The sequence below is a fragment of the Pinus tabuliformis genome, chromosome 8 (assembly GCF_031772625.1).
Source record: "Pinus tabuliformis cultivar Carrire ecotype Pingquan chromosome 8, CPIR1, whole genome shotgun sequence".
NCBI classification, from domain to species: domain Eukaryota; kingdom Viridiplantae; phylum Streptophyta; class Pinopsida; order Pinales; family Pinaceae; genus Pinus; species Pinus tabuliformis.
This window is the reverse complement of record NC_142294.1, coordinates 1,926,153,953-1,926,177,573: the sequence shown is the minus strand read 5'-3', so window position 1 is coordinate 1,926,177,573 and position 23,621 is coordinate 1,926,153,953.

The window sequence follows — 23,621 nt, the reverse complement described above, 5'->3', positions numbered from 1 at the left end:
GTGTTGTTACAAACCCCTCCCCTTTGGGGAACACCGTCCTCAGTGTTAAACCACACCAAGACCTTATCAAAACTATTAAAAAGAGAACATACTGCTCATGTTTCTTTATAACTTGGCTCATTGTAGTATGTACAATGAATGACCTGCTCAAAAGAAAAACATCATGACAACATGACATGATAACATTCATACCGCTTATTGGAGCTTTATAATACATCTGGTGGCAGTATTTACATCCATATACATATATACATATACCAAAACATATGCCTAACATATACCATGTTAGTGCCTAAATCTATCACAAGTTGAAGGAAGGCAGGTCTAGGGTAACATCAAATCACGCTTAACCTGATAGCTAGCCCTACCAGGTCGGGAGAGGGCTCTCTCCTTGTCAATCTCAAAGAGAAAATGGAAACTAAGGCTTGAGATGACTGAAAGTTAATACTGATTTTAGGCTAGGTATATTTGCTCAGAGGATTTTGATTGATTTTAATGGTTGGTTGCTGGATCAGATGAGGAAGGCAGCTTTGGGTCTGGGAAATCAACTCAGATTTGCAGAGGTTTCTGTGGGGCGAGTTAAGAAAGTGTTTTAGCACTTTGAAATTGATGTTATGGTGAGTCTAAAGACTAGTGAGGAGTTGTAGAGGGCATGCAAGGTTCATGAGTCCTCTTCAAATAGCAGAAAACATTTAAAACTAAATAAAACCCTAAGGCAGAGCACTGAACATGAATGGATTCCACCCTTTAATCTTGATTCATTTATTTATGTAGAAAATGATAGATGATGGCACATATAAACATAAGATAAACTAAATAACAGAGGAGAAAACGGTGTAACAAAGTAGAAAAACGAACCGGGAAAGGAGCGATGGAGCCTGCACACGATCTTAGGGTTTCAGGAAGACATTTCTCGGCTGCCGCAGGCCCTAAGGCTGTGTGTCGCTGTGGATCGAGCAGAATACCGAAGGCAGGACCCTCAGGCCTCGACGTTTTCCTCTGGCCCAGGACGGAATCACCTAATGGAAAGGACCGGCATAATCTGAACCTCATCGAACTGAAGCCGGACCGATTTGCCTCCTTCTTGACGAGATCTCGGCTGGATACGTTCACCTGCGCATATGCCTTGCATAATACTGGCAGATCTGCCTGCGTGAATGGGAAGCCGAGGTATATGAAGGACCCCAGTTCCCTATTTGACATGCCGTGGAGCCGATCTGATGAGAATTGGCCGTTTCTTAAAGTCATAGCCGAAGATACAGTATGTGCTGGGAATATGGAGTTTCCTTGGTACTTTGGGGTTCTTTTGCATTCTAAAATGCAGATCTGGGCATTCAACATTTCGATGCATCGCTCAAACAGAGGGTTCGGAGACTATCAGCGACCAGATCCGCAATGTGTGCTGCTGGACAAGGGAGAAGCGGAAGGGCTGGAGAATAATACGCAGGCGGGAGTCAAACAGAAGGGGGGCGACCAGATCTGGGACATTCACAAGAACATCACTGCTGGAAGAGCTGGATCTGCAGAAGCCCGCACCGAATCTGCGGAAACTGTATTGGATAAACCGTTGTTTGGAGACGGCCCCAGATCGGCTATACATCCGCCAGATCTGGCTCATAAACCAGTGAATCAGGGTTCACTCCTCACGAACTCAGATCTGCTCCAGATTTTTATTAAATCTATTGAAGGCAAACATATTTGTATCAGACTCAGCAAGGGGATGAATGTACACGAGTTAAAGGAGAGGATTCAGGAACACCTTGGAACCCCAGCCCAATATCAAAGCCTTATATATTCTGGGTATAGCTTACAGGACAACCAAACACTCCAGCACTACGGCATTACCAATGATTCAACTATCTTTCTCAATCTGCGACTGTGTGGTGGAAGTAGCGGCACCAGTTCAAAAAACACCAGCTCTTTTCGGGACGCAGTGAGAGGGAAAAAAATGGACAATAAAACAGAACCACCATCAGAGCTGCCAGGACCATACATCGTTGAACAAAAACCAGATTCACCAACGCTACAAATAACTATGCCAGAGGTAAACAGCATACATACAGATCTATCTAATACTGCAGTTATTTGTAGATTCAATGGCTTCTGGCCTAAATCAGATGCCCTGCATCAATGGATCTACTCAACATGGTCACCTAACTGTGAAATTTATCTCTGCCCTAAAGGGTTTTTCATAGTTAGATTTAATACAGAGCAGGAAAGAGACAGCATTATCAATCAGGGCCCATGGTTCTGGGGCAGTGCCGGTCTCTTCATCACCCCCTGGTTCTCGGACTTCGATGCAGCTACAATGATAGTTTCAAAAATGCCTGTATGGGTGAGGCTACATGGACTCCCACTACACTTCTGGCATCCAAAAGTGTTAATCGCCATAGGGAACTCATTGGGGAAATTCCTCAAAATGGATGAAGAAAGAACTATCAGAGGAATCTTCACATTCGCCAGAATTTGTGTAGAAGTGGATTTGAGCGAGGGGCTACCTGATCATATCACGCTGAACTACAATAATACACAATGGATACAGCAGCTTGACTACGAAAACACAGCATTCCGATGCAGGAGTTGTATGCAGACAGGGCATCTACAATACAACTGTCCATTGGCTCGAAAGGACCCCAGGAAAAATAAGAAAACACAAAAAAAGCCCAAAGGCTGGCAGCACACAGACCCAATAGAAGAAGAGGACTTAAATGAGGATCTCACAGAGAACCAGACGGAACCAGCCCCACAAATGGGGGAAAAACAAACCCCGGTAGCGAATACCTCTTCTACTCATACGGGAACGATCATCACAGATCCGCATCCGGAGTTACAGATGGAAATAAGTGGTATAAAGAGAACCCACAGCTCAGAAGGCTCAGAATCAGATAAAGAATTACAAATGATCACAATGGAAAACCAGCTAGCAATTATCACACCCACTGCTGACTCAGGAGGATGGCGTCGGGTGGAGAAGAAGAAGGGAAGGAAAGTATAAGCTCGCTGGAACATAGTAATTTCTTATTTCTGTCACTCTGTTGTTACCTGTATTTACAGGAATAGTTCTTTATGCTACTTAGTGTTTTGTCTCTGTTTCGCTGACTGCCATTGCAGGATCAGCCATTTGCATATGCCTTGGCATCTACAAAATGTAATTTTTTCATTTATGAATAAAATTACGACTTTTTCCTAGGGGGAAAAAAAAAAACAGAGGAGAAAACAATGCTAATACACATTACCACAAGAATCCCACAAAATGCTGCAAAACCCTAGTTCATTTCCTTGCCAAACTGCAGAAGTGATTTACAATGAAGCTCAAAGCATCCACAAGAGTCCAACCCTGACAAATGACTAAGAAAGTACAATATATAGGCATCAAACCACCTATGCTATCCATTACAGGTCGAATCCGTGAGTCAAGGAGCTGTTTCAACAAGATCTAAACTAATGTATCTACCTTCTTAAGTCATTTTTCATAATTTTTACGTCATGGTACATCAAGTTACATCATATTACATCATGAATTTACCAAAGAGAGAAGAAAAAGTCAAACTGGTAGAAAACTAGGTGAAATTCTGAGTTTTTGAGCAAAATTGGCAAAATTTTGCCTCATGCGTAGCGCCACTTCAGGGCTGAATTTGGAAGCCGTCCACTTCACCAAATGAGGCCCAAGATAGCTTGTTGGAAAGATATGCCTATATAACTTCTAGGGAAACTATAATTTTTGGATTTGGAGTCCATTTGCCCCTTCAAAAATCATTTCTCCCAAGACTGGTTCCTTTGGTTCCAAAAAGTGGCAGAGAGGGCATTTTTTAGGTGTTTTTTGCCCATTAGGTGACCCATATCTCCTCCAAAACTTATGAAACCTTCTAGGTTTCGGTATTTTTCCATGAGGAATCTAAAAATTCAAGCCATTTTGAAAAATTCCTAGCCAACTCAATGCGCAGCGCCGGTGGCGCTGTGCATCAGCTGAAAATTCCCATGTTTTGCATTTAAAAATTGTGAAATGACAAAATTTTCTCAAAATTGCTTCAAATTTGGCAAGAGGAAAACTTACTAATTGCTTTTTTGATCCAATGAAGCATTAGCCAAAATTTTAAGTTTATCTTGCTCCTTTTTGGCTCTCAAGGCTCTCCTTAGTTTGGCTTTTAGCTGCTTAACTCTTATTTTGCAAATCTTGTTCTGACTTAAATAATGGTAGGCCATATGATGCAGCATTGTATTCTCTTTGTTGGCTTTCTCAAGCAACTTCTCAAGGTGAATGTTCACCTTCTCCAACAAATATTCCCGGTCATTGTCTTCTTCAATGGATGTCAACTTGCCCTTTGCCCTCTTGGACTTGTGCCGGTTTTCTTTGATGATTTGTAACTCCAGGAGGTCTTGTTTATTAGTCAACTGTTTGTTTTCTTGCTTGAGGAAGTTGATGATCCATTTAGCTCTCTCAAGGTCAAGTGATAAGGCTTGGATTTCAGCTTCTTTCTCTTTGATGATAATATCCTTGAGTCTTGAGCTTTGAGAGCCCAAATTAGTGTCATCTTCCTCAACCAAAATAAATTCCCTGTCTTTCCCTTTAGAAGGCCTTTCATCATGCAATTGTTGCCTTCCTTTTTCCTGTAACTGTTCAGCTAAAGAAGAAGGCAAAGACCCTTTCACTCCGGGTGAAGATAGCATTTGCCTGTGATCCGGTGAAGAAAACAAGACCCCTTCCACCCCTGGTGGAGATAATATTCATTTGGCAGCTACAAAAAGCCTCCTGGTGCCTTTATCATAAGTTATAAACACAGGAATGTGAGCCTCTTCAGTTTTTCTTTCAGGCTCTTTTTGTTTCCTGGAAGGTTCACCATCCTCTTGAGGATCTACAAAAATTTGAGGCCCCTTGAAGATTTGATGGGAAATGAAGGTTTCCCATGGCACTCCCAACTGAGTGAGTTGTTGCACAACAATAATCTTGATGATAGCAAAGTGATCAATAATGTTGAGTTGCTGTGGGTATGGTTTTCTTTTTGCAATCACAGTTATCTTATCTATGTTTTTACAAATCAAATATGGAATACTTATAATTCTAACCCTATTAAAGTGCATAAGTAATCTGATATGATAGGCATAGAGTTTAGAGAACCTACCCTCACATGTGAAGTATTTCATGATGAGTTTCATAAGTGGAACATACCAGTCCGCCAAGAACTTGAAAGGAAACACTCTGCTCAATTTACCATGATATTTGGCCTTAATATATGGTTCATAATGCTTCTTGCTGATATTCTATCTTTTATTCCACCTTTCCTCTACATCTGGCATTCTACTTGCTTCTGCAATAATGGCTGCTGAAAGAGTGAAATTGATCCCAGCAAGGTGCACCATATTATTCTCCATGTTTATGACAAATTGCCTTGCTAATTCATGATGATACTTAACCCTCTCAACCATCTCACAAAACTCAAAGCAAGATTGGTATCTAAAACAAGTGGTAGCAAGGGGACAAGCAAGGAGTTCAGCAATGCTAATAGGTTCCTCTCTAATAATTTTCCCACCCTTCTAAGGCCTCCTAGGCTGTACATTTCTTTTTCTTGAACTGTCTCTGAGTGTTTCTTCTTCATAGCTTGACTCACTGTTTCTTGCCATGGTGCTTGGTGCTTGTCTTAGGGAAGTGATGTGATGATGATATGGTGGAAAATGGTAATGAGGGAGGACAAGGGAGATGAGTATGAAGAGATTTTACTAATGGGAAATGGAGTTAGGGAATGAAGGGATAAGTTTTGGGAAACTAGGGTTTAGTGAGGGATTTAGGGTTTGGTGAAGGGAATGAGTTGTTTTAGGGGAGTGGGATATGGAAAATGGGATAAATGGAGTGATTTATGGCAGTGGAAGATAGAAAATGGTTTTGATGATGTTGGTTGTGATTATGGAGTGAAAGTTGTACAATGAAATGGAAAATAATGAAGACAAGCTAGCGTTTAACTTTCAAAATGCAAAACTCATGAAGAACACATGTAAGAGATCAAATTCAGCGCAAGGATAATGATAACTTACTTGTAGAATAGAAATGTAGCGTTTTTTAGGGTTATTGAGCGTTTTGGAACATTTTGACAACTTATGGACTGATGCGCAGCGCACCAGGCCCAATGTGCAACGCTCTCCTGATGCGCAACGCCCTCTTGATGCACAACTCCATTGCAAATTAACACTGGTAGAAACCCATTGATGCGCAGAGGATTGCCTGTGATGCGCAGCGCCAGGCAAATTTTCTTGGAAAATAGGGTTTTTAACTTCCTTTGTTCAATTTGCCTCCAAATCGCGATTTTTTCTCTCCAAGGGTATCTTGCACAATGAAATAGATGAATAGCACTCCTTTCACTTTATATATGGATGGCTTTTAATTTTTCCTTACTTCGAACCCACTTTTCTAATGTCATTGTCACTTTTGCTTCAAAACTCTGTTTTTCCTTGTGAATTGACTTTTCTTTATCATTTGATGAACTGATGCATTAATGCTTTTGCTTTTTGCAGTGGCTGGAGTTGGCAAGGTGACCAAGGGAAGCAGCTGGAACTTATTACATATAGAAAACATTTTAAATTACATAAAATTTGTACATATAAATAAAAAAAAATTGTTTTCACCTCAAAACAGAGTTTTGAGGTAAAAACCATTTATTGAGCATATCATTAGTGAATTTATGATCTTAAGAACTTATAAAACCTCCTCATGTGCTTGTTGACCTTTTATTGAATTTTGGATGACCATGGTGGCAAACCCTAGAACTAGTGAGACCAAAAACCCTAAAAATGATTTTGGTAAATGGAATGAAGTAAAATGATAGTAAATGACATGAACATGTGAAAACAGGCCAGCAGTTAAATACGATAAGGGAAATTGACAATGAACCACTACCATCAGTTGATCCATGACCTAATGGAATGCGGTTGATCAGATGGGACACCTAATATGCATGCAAAAAGAGAAATTTGATCACTGATGGAGGGATGAAGATACCAACACTAACATTGGCTCCAATGGGGATGGTAGCTCCTGGGAGGTGCCAAGAATTGTAGATATTTGGGAGTGCAGACCAGTGCCTTACCCATTGAGCAATATGGAATCAATATCTTAGCAACAAAAACATCAAAACTCAAGACTCAAGACTCAAAACTCATAACTCATAGCTGAAATGACTAAGAACTGACTAACTCAAAACTGAAACAAGACTCTCAAAAGCTAAACTAAACACTCGGCTGAAAAAATTACTTACAAAGCTTTTTAATGGCAACAGACCATCGAGATTTGAGGGCTTCAAATCATGATGACAACCACCTACCTACTGATGAAATATGTACAATCATGTGAAGTGAACCTTCCAATGTAACCAATCCAACAGATGGCTACTCAATGAAATTCTACTCTCACTTTCCCTGAGCAAGCAGAACGATGTACGTGTAGGCAACTCACAATAAAAATTGAAACCAAGGCTTATGATAATGAACTAGGCAACATTCATCTTCTCTAGTGCTTGCAAAAGATTGCTAAAGGGATCTTGAAAATCCTGAAGCACTAGCTTGTCTTGAGATCCAGTAGTAAAAATACAAGTACTCCCTTTATTCTGATATGGAAGAACAACTGGTTGCTGAGTGATAGGAAGGCATAGAGAGGTATAAGCTTCTGCTATCTGAGTGTTAGCTGTAAATTCCTCGAGCATGAGAAATTATGGCATATTATATCTCTCAGGCTCATATTCCTCAATTTCATGGTCTAGGTCACTCTTAAACAGAAAAAAATCTTCAAGATTATCCAACATGACAGCCTTATCATCTTTATGAAAGAAAATATTATTTGTTTGTTGATCTATAAATCTAATTTCAAGACTGTCATCACTTTCAAAAGAGGAAGAAGTTTCACCAACACCTTCTTGACCATGTGCACACTGCAGACCTGCATTAGCTTGTGCTGTAACCTGACCTTTCAGGAGTTGATCTATCTCATCTTCAGACAGAGGAGATAATCCTTTCTGTTTTGTTTTCCTCAAGCAATTATTTTCTTCTTGAAATAGCATGAAAAACATGAAAAACCTGACTGGAAGTCCTCAATTCCCTAGTCTTCTGAAATTTGAAAACATTGTTGATCATCTTCATATGACATGGCAATCAAATTAACATTTACCACTGATTTATCGAAAGAATATTTTTCACTTACTTGAACAAAGATCTCATCTTGTTTTTTATAAAATGACTGGATTACCTCCTCATGAATGATTTTTTCTAATGAAATGAAAATGCTTAGGTCAATAACTCTGTCTTCCTCATTCCAGATGATCTCATTGGTAGAGCTCTCCTTCATGGGATTTAGAACAAGGTACTCTCGATCATCACGATCTAAATCTAGATCTGAAATAGCCGACTTGACATTATCACATTCTGAGATCGAAACTTGACTTTCCTGCATATTCTCTTCTTCTATGGATGGATCTGAAATAAAACCTTCTCTTTCATCATTTTCCACTGTACTAAGATCTTGATCCAGCTGCAGAGTTTCCTGCCATCTTGATAAGTATCCTCTCTTTATGCTGCGGAAATGGATCTTCATATAGGGCTTCCATGATCTCATCATCCATGAAGTCATCATATTCATAAACTTTCTCAAGAATTTCAATAAAACTATAAACATGTTTGCAACAGTTCTGAACTAAATTTAATGATGGAAAAGATTCTTTATACCTTTCAAAGAACATGGTATGAAAATCATTTAAACAGTAAATACAAGCAAGTGGCAAACTTTCAGACCAAGTTCGAGCTTCACCTTCTAGAGTGGCCATGAATATCTTCATCAAGCAATCTTCAGGAAAATCAACCCTCAATTTGTGAATATGCATGTGAAATCTAACAAGATGTAAAGCAACATCATTCCTATCATCATCTTTAAACATAGGCCGATTTCTTTGCCAATCTACCTTCGGAATTTTATTTGGGAAAACTGGAATGTGATCTCGGCTCATGGGAGCATACCTTCGATGAAGCGAATCCATTTTGATAATAGTGAATGCACCAATAAATTCTTCAGGCTACTAGTTCTTGAAGAGTAGAGTTGCCATAAATTCTGAACCTTGGGATTCTTTGACACTAGAGTCACCAGGTGAATGATTTCAGCTTTCTAGTGTCTGATAATTGTCCAACATCAATAATCAGATCTAAACTTGATACATTTTGCTGAGGAACATAAAATTACGTTCCCTAGTATGGTCGCCACTATGTTAGTGCCTAAATCTAGCTCAGGCTGAAGGAAGGCAGGTCTAGGGTAACATCAAACCATGCTTAACCTGATAGCTAGCCCTACTAGGTCGAGAGAGGGATCTCTCCTTGTCAATCTAAAAGCGAATATGGCAACTAAGGCTTGAGATGACTCAAAATTAATATTGATTTTAGGCTAGGTATATTTTCTCAGAGGATTTTGATTGATTTTAATGGTTGGTTGCTGGATTAGATGAGGAAGGCAGCTTTGGATCCGGGAAATCAACTCATATTTGCAGAGGTTTCTGTGGGGTGAAGTAGGCAAGTGTTTTAGCACTTTGAAATTGATGTTATGGTGAGTCTAAAGACTGGTGAGGAGTTGGAGAGGGCATGCAAGGTTCATGAGTCCTCTTCAAACAATAGAAAACATTTAAAACTAAATAAAACCCCAAGGCAGAGCACTGAACATCAATGGATTCCACTCTTTAATCTTGATTCATTTAGTTATGTAGAAAAATATAGATGATGTCACATATACACATAAGATAAACTAAATAATAGAGGAGATAACAATGGTAATACACATTACCACAAGAATCCCACAAAATGCTGCAAAACCCTGGTTCATTTCCTTCCAAAATTGCAAAAGTGATTTACAATGAATCTGAAAGCATCCACAAGAGTCCAACCTTGACAAATGACTAATAAAGTACAATATATAGGCATCAAACCACCTATGCTAGCCATTACAGTTCGAATCCGTGAGTCAAGGAGTTGTTTCAATAAGATCTAAACTAATGTATCTACCTCCTTAAGTCATTTTTCATAATTTTTACATCATGGTACATCAAGTTACATCATATTACATCATGAATTTACCAAAGAGAGAAGAAAAAGTCAAACTGGTAGAAAACTGATCGAAATTCTGAGTTTTTGAGAAAAATTGGCAAAATTTTGCCTGATGTGTAGTGCCACTTCAGGGCTGAATTTGGAAGCCTTCCACTTCACCAAATGAGCCCAAGATAGCTTGTTGGAAATATCTTCCTATCTACTTTCTAGGGCAACTAGAACTTTTGGATTTGGAGTCCATTTGCCCCTTCAAAAATCATTTCTCCCAAGACTCGTTCCTGTGGGTCCAAAAAGTGGCAGAGAGGGGCATTTTTTAGGTGTTTTTTGCCCTTTTAGGTGACGCTGATCTCCTCCAAAACTTATGAAACTTTCTGGGTTTCAGTATTTTTCTATGAGGAATCCAAAAATGCAAGCCATTTTGCGAAATTCCTAGCCAACTCAATGCGGAGTGCCGGTGGCACTGTGCATCAGCTGAAAATCCCTGTGTTTTGCATTTAAAAATTGTGAAATGACAAAATTTTCTCAAAATTGCTTCAAATTTGGCAAGAGGAAAGCTTGCTAATTGCTTTGCTGAGCCAATGAAGCTTCAGCCAAAATTTTAAGTTTATCTTGCTCCTTTATGGCTCTCAAGGCTCTCCTTACTTTGGCTTTTAGTTGCTTAACTCTTATTTTGCAAATCTTGTTCCGACTTAAATAATGGTAGGCCATATGACGCAACATTGTATTCTCTTTGTTGTCTTTCTCAAGCAACTTCTCAAGGTGAATGTTCACCTTCTCCAACAGATATTCCCGGTCATTGGCTTTTTCAATGGATGTCAAGTTGCCCTTTGCCCTCTTGGACTTGTGTTGGTTTTCTTTAATGATTTGTAACTCCAGGAGGTCTTGTTTATTATTCAACTGTTTGTTTTCTTGCTCAAGGAAGTTGATGATCCATTTATCCCTCTCAAGGTTAAGTGATAAGGCTTGGATTTCATATTCTTTCTCTTTGATGATCATATCCTTGAGTCTTGAGCTTTGAGAGCCCAAATCAGTGTCATCTTCCTCAACCAAAACAAATTCCCTGTCTTGCCCTTCACAAGGCCCTTCATCATGCAATTGTTGATTTCCTTTGTCCTGTACCTCTTCAGCTGAAGAAGAAGGCAAAGCCCCTTTCATCCCAGGCAAAGATAGCATTTGCCTGTGACTCAGTGAAGAAAACGAGACCCCTTCCACCCCTGGTGGAGATAGTACTCATTTGGCAGCTATAAAAAGCCCCCTGGTGCCTTTCTCATAAGTTATAAACACAAGAATGTGAGCCTCTTTAGTTTTTCTTTCAGGCTCTTTTTGTTGCCCGGAAGGTTCACCTTCCTCTTGAGGATCTGCACAAATTTGAGGCCCCTTGAAGATTTCATGGGAAATGAAGGTCTCCCATGGCACTCCCAATTGATTGAGCTGATGCACAACAATAATCTTGATGACAGCAAAGTGATCAATACTGTTGATTTGTTGTGGGTATGGTTTTCTTTTTGCAATCACAGTCATTCTCTCTATGTTTTTATAAATGAAATATGGAATACTCATCATTCTAACCCTGTTAAAGTGCATAAGTAATCTGATATGATAGGCATAGAGTTTGGAGAACCTACCCTCACATGTGAAGTATTTGATGACGAGTTTCATAAGTGGAACATACCGGACCTCCAAGAACTTGAAAGGAAACACCCTGCTCAATTTACCATGATATTTGGCCTTAATATATGGTTCATAATGCTGCTTGCTGATATTTTGTCTTTTATTCCACATTTCCCCTACATCTAGCATTCTAGTTGCTTCTGCAATAATGGCTAGTGAAAGAGTGAAATTGATCCGAGCAATGTGTACCATATTATTCTCCATGTTTATGACAAACTACCTTGCTAATTCATCATGATACTTAACCCTCTCAACCATATCACAAAACTCAAAGCAAGATTGGTATCTAAAACAAGTGGTAGCAAGGGGACAAGCAAGGAGTTCAGAAATGCTAATATGTTCCTCACTAATAATTTTCCCACCCTTCTGAGGTCTCCTAGGCTGTACATTTCTTTCTCTCGAACTGTCTCTGAGTGTTTCTTCTTCATAGTTTGACTCATTTTTTCTTGCCATGGTGCTTGGTGCTTGTCTTAGGGAAGTGATGTGATGATGATATGGTCGAAAATGGTAATGAGGGAGGACAAGGGAGATGAGTATGAAGAGATTTTACTAATGGGAAATGGAGTTGGGGAATGAAGGGATAAGTTTTGGGAAACTAGGGTTTAGTGAGGGATTTAGGGTTTGATGAAGGGAATGAGTTGTTTTAGGGGAGTGGGATATGGAAAATGGGATAAATGGAGTGATTTATGGAAATGGAAGAGAGAAAAGGGTTTTAATGATGTTGGTTGTGATTATGGAGTGAAAGTTGTACAATGAAATGGAAAATAATGAAGACAAGCTAGGGTTTAACTTTCAAAATGAAAAACTCATGAAGAACACAGGTAAGAGATCAAATTCAGCCCAAGGACAATGATAACTTACTTGTAGAATAGAAATGCAGCGTTTTTTAGGGTTATTAAGCGTTTTGGAATGTTTTGACAACTTCTGGACTGATGCGCAGGGCTCCGGGCCCAATGCGCAGTGCCTTCTTGATGCACATAACCCTCTTGATGTGTAGCGCCCTTGCAAATTAACACGGGCAGAAACCCACTGATGAGCAGTGCACTGCCTGTGATGCGCAGCGCCAGGCAAATTTGCTTGGAAAACAGGGTTTTTAACTTCCTTTGTTCAATTTGCCTCCAAATCGCGATTTTTGCTCTCCAAGGGTATCTTGCACAATGAAATAAATGAATAACACTCCTTTCACTTTATATACGGATGGCTTTTAATTTTTCCTCACTTCGAACCCACTTTTCTAATGTCATTGTCACTTTTGCATCAAAACTCTGTTTTTCCTTGTGGATTGACTTTTCTTTATCATTTGATGAACTGATGCATTAATGCATTTGCTTTGGTTTGCAGTGGATGGAGTTGGACAGGTGACCAAGGGCAACAACTAGAACTTATTACATATAGAAAACATTTTAAATTACATAAAATTTGTACATATAAATAAAATACTCTGTTTTCACCTGAAAACAGAGTTTTGAGGTAAAAACCATTTATTGAGCATATCATTAGTGAATTTATGATCTTAAGAACTTATAAAACCTCCTCATGTGCTTTCTGACCTTTTACTGAATTTTGGATGACCATGGTGGCAAACCCTAGACCTAGTGAGACCAAAAACCCTAAAAATGATTTTGGTAAATGGAATGAAATAAACTGACAGTAAATGACCTGAACATGTCAAAACAGGCCAGCAGGTAAATATGATAAGGGAAATTGACAATGAGCCACTACCATTAGTTGATCCATTACCTAATGGAATGCGGTTGATCAGATGGGACACCTAATATGCATGCAAAAAGAGAAATTTGATCACTGATGGAGGGATGAAGATACCGACACTAACATTGGCTCCAATGGGGATGGTAGCCCCTGGGAGGTGCCAAGAACCGCAGATATTTCGGAGTGCCGACTAGTGCCTTACCCATTGAGAAATATGGAATCAATATCTTGGAAACAAAAACATCAAAAATCAAGACTCAAAACTCAAAACTCATAACTGAGATGACTAAGAACTCACTAACTCAAAATTGAAACAAGACTCTCGAAAGCTAAAATTAAACACTCGGCTGAAAAAAGTACTTACAAATATTTTTAATGGCAGTAGACCATCGAGATTTGAGGGCTTCAAATCATGATGACAACCACCTGCCTACTGATGAAATATGTACAATCATGTGAAGTGAACCTTCCAATGTAACCAATCCAACAGATGGCTACTCAATGAAATTCTAATCTCACTTTCCCCGGGCAAGAAGAACGATGTACGTGTAGGCAACTCACAATAACAACTAAAACCAAGGCTTATGCTAATGAACCAAGCAACATTCATCTTCTCTAGTGCTTGCAAAAGAATGCTAAAGGAATCTTGAAAGTCCTCAAGCACTAGCTTGTCTTGAGATCCAGCAGCAAAAATACAAGTACTCCCTTTATTCTGATCTGGAAGAACAACTGGTTGTTGAGTGATAGGAAGGCATACAGAGGTATAAGCTTCTGCTATCTGAGTGTTAGCTTTAAATTCCTTGAGCATGAGAAATTATGGCATATTATCTCTCTCAGGCTCGTACTCCTCAATTTCATGGTCTAGGTCACTCTTAAACAGAAAACAATCTTCAAGATTATCCAACATGACAGCCTTATCATCTTTATGAAAGAAAATATTATCTGTTTGCTGATCTGTAAATCTAATTTCAAGACTGTCATCATTTTCAAAAGAGCAAGAAGTTTCACCAACACCTTCTTGACCATGTGCATATTGCAGACCTGCATTAGCTTGTGTTGTAACCTAACCTTTCAGGAGTTGATCTATCTCATCTTTAGACAGAGCAGATAATCCTTTCTGTTTTGTTTTCCTCAAGAGATTATTGTCTTCTTGAAATAACATGAAAAACATGAAAAACATGATTGGTAGTCCTCAATTCCCTGGTCTTTTGAAATTTGAAAACATTGTTGATCATCTTCATATGACATGGCAATCAAATTATCATTTACCACTGAGTTATCAAAAGAAGATTTTTCACTTTCTTGAACAAAGATCTCATCTTGTTTTTCATAAAATGACTGGATTACCTCCTCATGAAGGCTTTGTTCTAATGAAATGAAAACAATTGGGTCAATAACTCTGTCTTCCTCATTCCAAATGATCTCATCGGTAGAGCTCTCCTTCATGGGATTCAGAACAAGGTACTCTCGATCATCACGATCTGAATCTAGATCTGAAATAGCCGACTTAACTTTATCACATTTTGAGATTGAAACTTGACTTTCCTGCATACTGTCTTCTTCTATGGATGGATCTAAAATAAAACCTTCTCTTTCATCATTTTCCACTGTACTAAGATCTTGATCCAGCTGCAAATTTTCTTGCCATATTGATAAGTACCACTCTCTTTATGCTGCTGAAATGGATTTTCATACAGGGCTTCCATGATCTCATCATCCATGAAGTCATCATCTTCATAAAATTTCTCAAGACTTTCAATAAAACTATAAACATGTTTGCAACAGTTCTAAACTAAATTTAATGATGGAAAAGATTCTTTATACCTTTCAAAGAACATGGTATGAAAATCTTTTAAACAGTAAATACAAGCAAGTGGCAAACTTTCATACCAAGATCGGGCTTCACCTTCTAGAGTGGCCACGAATATCTTTAGCAAGCAGTCTTCAGGAAAATCAACCCTCAATTTGCGAATATGCATGTGAAATCTAACAAGATGTAAAGCAACATCATTCCTATCATCATCTTTAAACATAGGCAAATTCCTTTGCCAATCTATCTTCGGAATTTTATTTGGGAAACCTGGAATGTGATCTCTACTCATGGGAGCATACCTTCGATCAAGCGAATCCATTTTGATAACAATGAATGCACCAAGAAATTCTTCAGGCTACTAGTTCTTGAAGAGTAGAGTTGCCATAGAAATTATGAACCTTGGGATTCTTCGACGTTGGAGTCACCAGGTGAATGATTTCAGCTTTCTAGTGTCTGATCGTTGTCCACCATCAACAATCAGATCTAAACTTGATACATTTTGCTAAGGAACATAAAACTACGTTCCCCAATATGGTTGCCACTATGTTAGTGCCTAAATCTACCTCAGGCTGAAGGAAGGTAGGTCTAGGGCAACATCAAACCATGCTTAACCTGATAGCTAGCCCTACCAAGTCGGGAGAGGGCTCTCTCCTTGTCAATCTCAAAGAGAATATGGCAACTAAGGCTTTAGATGACTGAAAATTAATACTGATTTTAGGCTAGGTATATTTGCTCAGAGGATTTTGATTGATTTTAATGGTTGGTTGCTGGATCAGATGAGGAAGGCAACTTTGGATTCGTGAAATCAACTCAGATTTGCAGAGGTTTCTGTGGGGAAAGGTAGGAAAGTGTTTTAGCACTTTGAAATTGATGTTATGGTGAGTCTAAAGATTAGTGAGGAGTTGGAGAGGGCATGCAAGGTTCATGAGTCCTCTTCAAACAACATAAAACATTTAAAACTAAATAAAACCCTAAGGCAGAGCACTGAACATCAATGGAGTCCACTCTTTAATCTTGATTCATTTAGTTATGCAGAAAAAGATAGATGATGGCACATATACACATAAGATAAACTAAATAACAGAGGAGAAAACAATGCTAATACCCATTACCACAAGAATTCCACAAAATGCTGCAAAACCTGGTTCATTTCCTTGACAAACTACAGAAGTTATTTACAATGAAGCTCAAAGCATCCACAAGAGTCCAACCTTGACAGATGACTAAGAAAGTACAAGATATAGAAATCAAACCACCTATGCTAGCCATTAGGGGTCAAATCCATGAGTCAAGGATCTGTTTCAACAAGATCTAAACTAGGAACTGAAAAATAGGCAGTGGAACAACTTGCCTCTAAATCTATGGAAACTGATTCATTCATCCTCAAACCAACTCTAACTAATGTATCTACCTCCTTAAGTCATTTTTCATCATTTTTACATCATGGTACATCAAGTTACATCATATTACATCATGGATTTACCAAATAGAGAAGAAACAGTCAAACTGGTAGAAAACTAGGTGAAATTATGAGTTTTTGAGCAAAATTGGCAAAATTTTCCCTCATGCGCAGTGCCCTAAGCCTGATGCACATCGCCACTTCAAGGCTGAATTTGGAGGCCTCACACTTCACCAAATGAGGCCCAAGATAGAGTTTTGGAAAGCTCTGCCTGTCTACTTTCTAGGACAACTGGATTTTTTGGATTTGGAGTCCATCTGCCCCTTCAAAAATAATTTCTCCCAAGACTGGTTCCTATGGGTCCAAAAAGTGGCAGAGAGTGCATTTTTTAGGTGTTTTTTGCCCTTTAGGTGACCCAGATCTCCTCCAAAACTTATGAAACTTTCTGGCTTTCAGTATTTTTCCATGAGGAATTAAAAAATGCAAGCCATTTTGTAAAATTCCTAGCCAACTCAATGCGCAGTGTGCATTAGCTGAAAATTCCTGTGTTTTGCATTTAAAAATTGTGAAATGACAAATTTTCTCAAAATTGCTTCAAATTTGGCAAGAGGCAAGCTTTCTAATTGCTTTTTTGATCCAATGAAGCTTCAACCAAAATCTTAAGTTTATCTTGCTCCTTTTTTTCTCTCAAGGCTCTCCTTAGTTTGGCTTTTAGCTGCTTAACTCTTATTTTGCAAATCTTGTTCTGAGTTAAGTAATGGTAGGCCATATGATGCAGCATTGTCTTCTCTTTGTTGGCTTTCTCAAGCAACTTCTCAAGGTGAATGTTCACCTTCTCCAACAAATATTCTCGATCATTGTCTTGTTCAATGGATGTCAACTTTCCCTTTTCCCTCTTGGTCTTGTGCCAATTTTCTTTGATGATTCGTAACTCCAGGAGGTCTTTTTTATTAGTCAACTATTTGTTTTCTTGCTTGAGGAAGTTGATGATCCATTTAACTCTCTCAAGGTCAAGTGATAAGGCTTGGATTTCAGCTTCTTTCTCTTTGATGATCACATCCTTGAGTCTTGATCATTGAGAGCCCAAATCAATGTCATCTTCCTCAACAAAAACAAATTCCTTGTCTTTCCCTTCAGAAGGCCCTTCATCATGCAATTGTTGCTTTCCTTTGTCTTGTACCTATTCAGCTGAAGAAGAAGGCAAAGCCCCTTTCAACCCAGGTGAAGATAGCATTTGCCTATGATCTGGTGAAGAAAATGAGACCCCTTCCACCCCTGGTGGAGATAGTACTCGTTTGGCAGCTGCAAAAAGCCTCCTGGTTACTTTCTCATAAGTTATAAACATAGGAATGTGAGCCTCTTCAGTTTTTCTTTCAGGCTCTTTTTGTTGCCCGGAAGGTTCACCTTCCTCTTGAGGATCTGCAAAAATTTGAGGCCCCTTGAAGATTTCATGGGCAATGAAGGTTTCCCATGGCACTCCCAACTAAGTGAGCTGATGCACAACAATAATCTTGATTTTTTTATTTTTTATTTTGAGAAAAACATGTGAACAGATTTGAAACCAACGTTTCGGACTAGCTTAGTGAGTCCATCATCAGGGCAATGAGATTTGTTTTTTTAGAAGAGAAACATGAAAATTACAGAGCTTATTAATAGTTATTTGAAAAATATTGTTGTTGTCTCTCATTAGTAGTCGGCTTATGAATGATATTTTCATTAATACTTATTTAATTTATTTAATTAGATAGCTATTTATTATATTTATTAATATTTATTATTTAGTTATAATTTTATTATATTATTCTTTTTATATATATATACATACATATATATATATATATATATATATATTATATTATTTAAATTTCACATAAAATAACTCTATTATCTATTTATTATTATTTTTATTATTATTATTATTATCATTATTATTTATTTATTTATTGATTTATTTTTATTTATTTATTACAAATAAAAATAATTTAATAAATACCTATTTATTTAGATAGGTATTTATTTTATTTATTATATATTATTATTGTTAATTTACTAGGTTATAATTTTATTATATTATTGTTTATATATATATATAGATATAATTTATTATTTATATTTTTAATAAAATAAATCTATTACTTGTATATTATTATTTTTTTAATAAGTACATATTTATTTAGATAGATATTTATTATATATTATTATTATTTGTATATTTAGTTATAATTTTATTATATATATATATATATATATATATATATATATATATATATATAGTTTATTATTTAAATTTCAAATAAATTAAATCTATATATAGTTTATTATTTAAATTTCAAATATATTAAATCTATTATTTATTATTATTATTATTATATATATATATATATATATATATATAGATAATCATTGTTATTATTTATTAATTATTTTTATTTATTAATTATAAATGAATAAAAATAAATTAATAAATACCTATTTATTTAGATAGGTATTTATTATATATTATTATTGTTTATTTGTTTGATTATAATTTCATTATATTATTGTTTATTTATTTTTTTTTATTTATTATAAATAAATAAAAATAATTTAAATAAATACCTATTTATTTAGATAGATATTTATTATATTTATTATTATTATTGCTTATTTATTTGGTTATAATTTTATTTATAATTGTTTATTTATATATATAATTTATTATTTATATTTTTAATAAAAAATAAATCTATTATTTATATATTTGGTTATAATTTTATTATATTATTGTTTATATATAGAGAGAGAGTGTTTGTTATTTAAATTACAAATAAAATAAATCTATTATTTATTTGTTATTATTATTGTTATTATTTATTAATTATTTTTATTTAATTAATTAATAATCTTAATGACAATAAAGTGATAAATATTGTTGAGATGTTGTGGGTATGGTTTTCTTTTTGCAATCATAGTCATCCTCTCTATGTTTTTGCAAATGAAATATGGAATACTCATCATTCTAACCCTTGTAAAGTGCATAAGTAATCTGATATGATAGGCAAAGAGTCTAGAGAACCTACCCTCACATGTGAAGTATTGGATGATGAGTTTCGTAAGTGGAACATACCGGTCCTCCAAGAACTTGAAAGGAAACACCCTGCTCAATTTACCATGATATTTGGCCTTAATATATGGTTCATAATGCTCCTTGCTAATATTTTGTCTTTTATTCCACCTTTCCCCTACATCTAGCATTCTAGTTGCTTCTGCAATAATGGCTGGTGAAAGAGTGAAATTGATCCCAACAAGGTGTACCATATTATTCTCCATGTTTATGACAAATTGCCTTGCTAATTCATGATGATACTTAACCCTCTCAACCATCTCACAAAACTCAAAGCAAGATTGGTATCTGAAACAAGTGGTAGCAAGGGGACTAGTAAGGAGTTCAACAATGCTAATAGGTTCCTCTCTAATAATTTTCCCACCCTTGTGAGGTCTCCTAGGCTATACATTTCTTTCTCTTGCACTGTCATTGAGTGTTTCTTCTTCATAGCTCGACTCGCTGTTTCTTGTCATGGTGCTTGGTGCTAAGTGAATTATTCAAATCATGAGAAATTAGTCACTTACGACTACCTCTCATGGAAATGGTCATACGTAAATGACTTACTTAACGCAGTTGAATACCAAAAATGATATCTAATATATTATATTAATAATAATAATATTTAAAATCAAACTTATTAAGTCGATTCTTTGAAGTCTTTTTATGCTATTATAATGGAAGAGATTAATACATCAATGGTTAGTTTATTGACTTCACATTTTTATTTTTTGTATGGATATCTTTGTTTTTTATTTAATGATTATTTTATTGATGCGATATTTTGTTTCTCTGGATATGATTTTTTTATTTAATAATTAGTAAATTAACGTCACATTTTGTTTTCATGGATGTCAATTTTTTTTAATCGAAAAAGGAAAATCCAATTAGCTTCATATCCAACAAACGCGAAACCTAATACATCAAAATAGTTGAAAGGTGGCTAAAGCCACTCAGATGCCTCGAATGCATACATGTGTCAATGTGGATCCGCCCTCAGAGTTGAAGCAAATAAACAAATTGTGAACCACACACATGATTGTCTCCTCATACTTCCAGTAAGGGGTGGCCGTCGTGAACCCTACCAGGGAGATAAAACCAAGTGAAGCGAAACTTTTATTTGCAAAATGTTTTCAATATTTAAGTCTTGAGATTTCTAAAGTTTACTTAAAAAATGAATAAAAATGCTTTTTAAAGAACTCAAAATTCAATATCATTTGATAAGCATAGATTATTTATTAATGATTATGAAAGTGTTATGAAATTGGTTTATCTTAAGTTATCTTTATAATAGAGAAATCATTAACCGGTTTAGAGAACAAGAAAATCGAGTTCTAAAGATCTAATCATTGATGCATCAATATACATTATATTATGATTTGAAATTTAGATTAATGACTACTTTATTCTCAAGATTAATATCAGAAAATTTGTTGATAATGATCCCATGACATTAATATTTAACATGGAATACTTATCTCATCTTCCATGTTTTAATTTTACAAAAAGAATAATTGTTACATTTTTATATTTAGAATTTGGTCCATTTGGGTGGCATTAACGACTCTAGGAATGCAAAAGGGTCTCTATTGCCTCTTGCATAGTTTTTATGGAAGAATTGTTTGCACATTACGATGAGAATACAAGTAACACATTTATTAGTCAATTAACAAAACTCAAGTAAAGAGGTCGAATATAGAGTACATTCCTCTTTCTCTCGGACTTGGAGTTTCCCATGTTCTAGTTACACTAAGTGGCAACTCCATTCTCTCCTCCTTCTTGTGGTAGTAAGGCTCTTAATTCTAACCCTTACTCCACTATGAAGTTTTCATCAACCCTACGCCTCATTGAATGGAGGCTCCATCCTTTTATTGTTTTATCCCCTTTTCAGTTTGTTTGCTCATGAATTCCTTTGTTGTTCTTCAAATGTTGTCTCCTTTCTTCCCTAATCCTCACATGGGTTTTTTCTCAAACAATTCTATTTAGTCTAGTAGATTGGGATTTAGAGGTAGTTGCATTAATCCAAGTATCCCTCCAACAATTTTAGATATTTAAACATTGTATTCTACATATCCACAACATGTAACCTAAGAGAATTCAAAGTTTTAAAAATAACCATGAATATTTCTTCAGTATTTTCAATTACAGATGTATTAGATCAAAGAAAATAATTGATGTTTTAGCTTAAATTATTATTCGCCTTGTAACTCAACTCACCCCGTTGATTTGAGGGAACAGTAAGAAGATTTTTAAGATTCCTAAGAATAAAATTTTTAAAGCCACAAAATTTACTAGAAGCTTTTTCAACTTCATGAAAGAAGAACTTCACCATGTTAAAAGAAAATTTCTTTATGTTATTCATTAGGTAAGAGAAGCAATTAATCAGATCTGTAAACGTTCGTAGAGTAACTCCATTATAAAACAATGGAGGAGGCCCATTAATGGTTAAAGAGAGCTAGGAAAACTAGGAAGATACATATTCCTACATATAGCTAGCTCATTGAGAAAAGAAGTATTGAAAAAGGCCAACTCTAAGACCTCCCCTTAAGGGAAACATAGGGAATAAACATAAACAAAAATTGGGCCTTGGAAATAAGGCCTACTAAGGTACCCAAGTATAAACTCTCATAAGCGAAGAAAAGAAGAAAAACTTTAGGAAAAAATATATTCTCCAATAGAGAGAAAGATGTCAATGCTTAGATAAGCATGGAGTTCAAATTGTAGACCCCACAATAATATAATGAATGACAAGAAAAGAATCTCACTCCAGTGAGGAAGTATCAATATGTGAAGATAACAATCATGAAAACTTAGTGAATTTGGTTAATATCTAAAGTAGAAGAAGTCACAAAGGCACAAGAAAGGTGAAAAATGACAACCACTTCATCAAAGGTTCAAATAAGAAACGGTAAAAAATTAACACAAAGACTTTGAAATAAATAAACATCATCAATGAACAATTGTAAGTATGGAAAAAACAACTCAAGCTAGATACAATACCACCACAATGGCTTCACTCAATGAACCTCTGACATATCGTAGGCGTTGATGGCATACTAAACAATACCCTTAAAATGACTATGTATTGGAAAATACCTCTAAAAATTACATTAATATGAACCCAATACAAATTTCCTATTTAAACAACCCCTACTTTTTAGTTATAAGTGGAACTTTGGCGTAAATCACATATAGAAAGACCTTTGTCGACGTGTTTCGAACCAACCAGTGTGGTTCATCGTCAAGACAATTTGAAGAAACAGATCCAGCTTTGCATGTTAAATAGTCTGAGTAGAGCCTCCAACGGCTATCTTGATCAATGGCTAATTTTGACTTAGGGACCAGAGTCAAAAAGTCAATTTGATAATTTAAAGGAAGTTAGTTATTGACCCCACATATATATATATATATGTGTGTGTGTGTGTGTGTGTGTGTATATATACACACACACACACACACACACACACACACACATATATATATATATATATATATAAATGAAATAATTTTAGATGGTGTTTACATTATTAGTTAGTTAAAAAGGTATAATTCAATATTTAAAAATTGTAATTTAAATGGGAATTAGTTAAATTGAAGACTTAACTTTTTTATAAATATATAAATAAGGTAAATTTAAGATGATAGTTAGTTAAAAAAAAATAAAAATAAATAAATAAATAAATAAAATAAAAATAAAAATAAAAATAATAAAAAATAAAAATAAAAATAAAATAAAATAAAATAAAATAATAATAATAATAATAAAAGAAGAAAAAAATGAAAATAAATAAATAAATATAAAATAAAATAAATAAAAATAAAAATAAAAAAATAAAAATAAAAAATAAAAAATAAAAAATAAAAAAATAAAAAGGTTTTGGTGT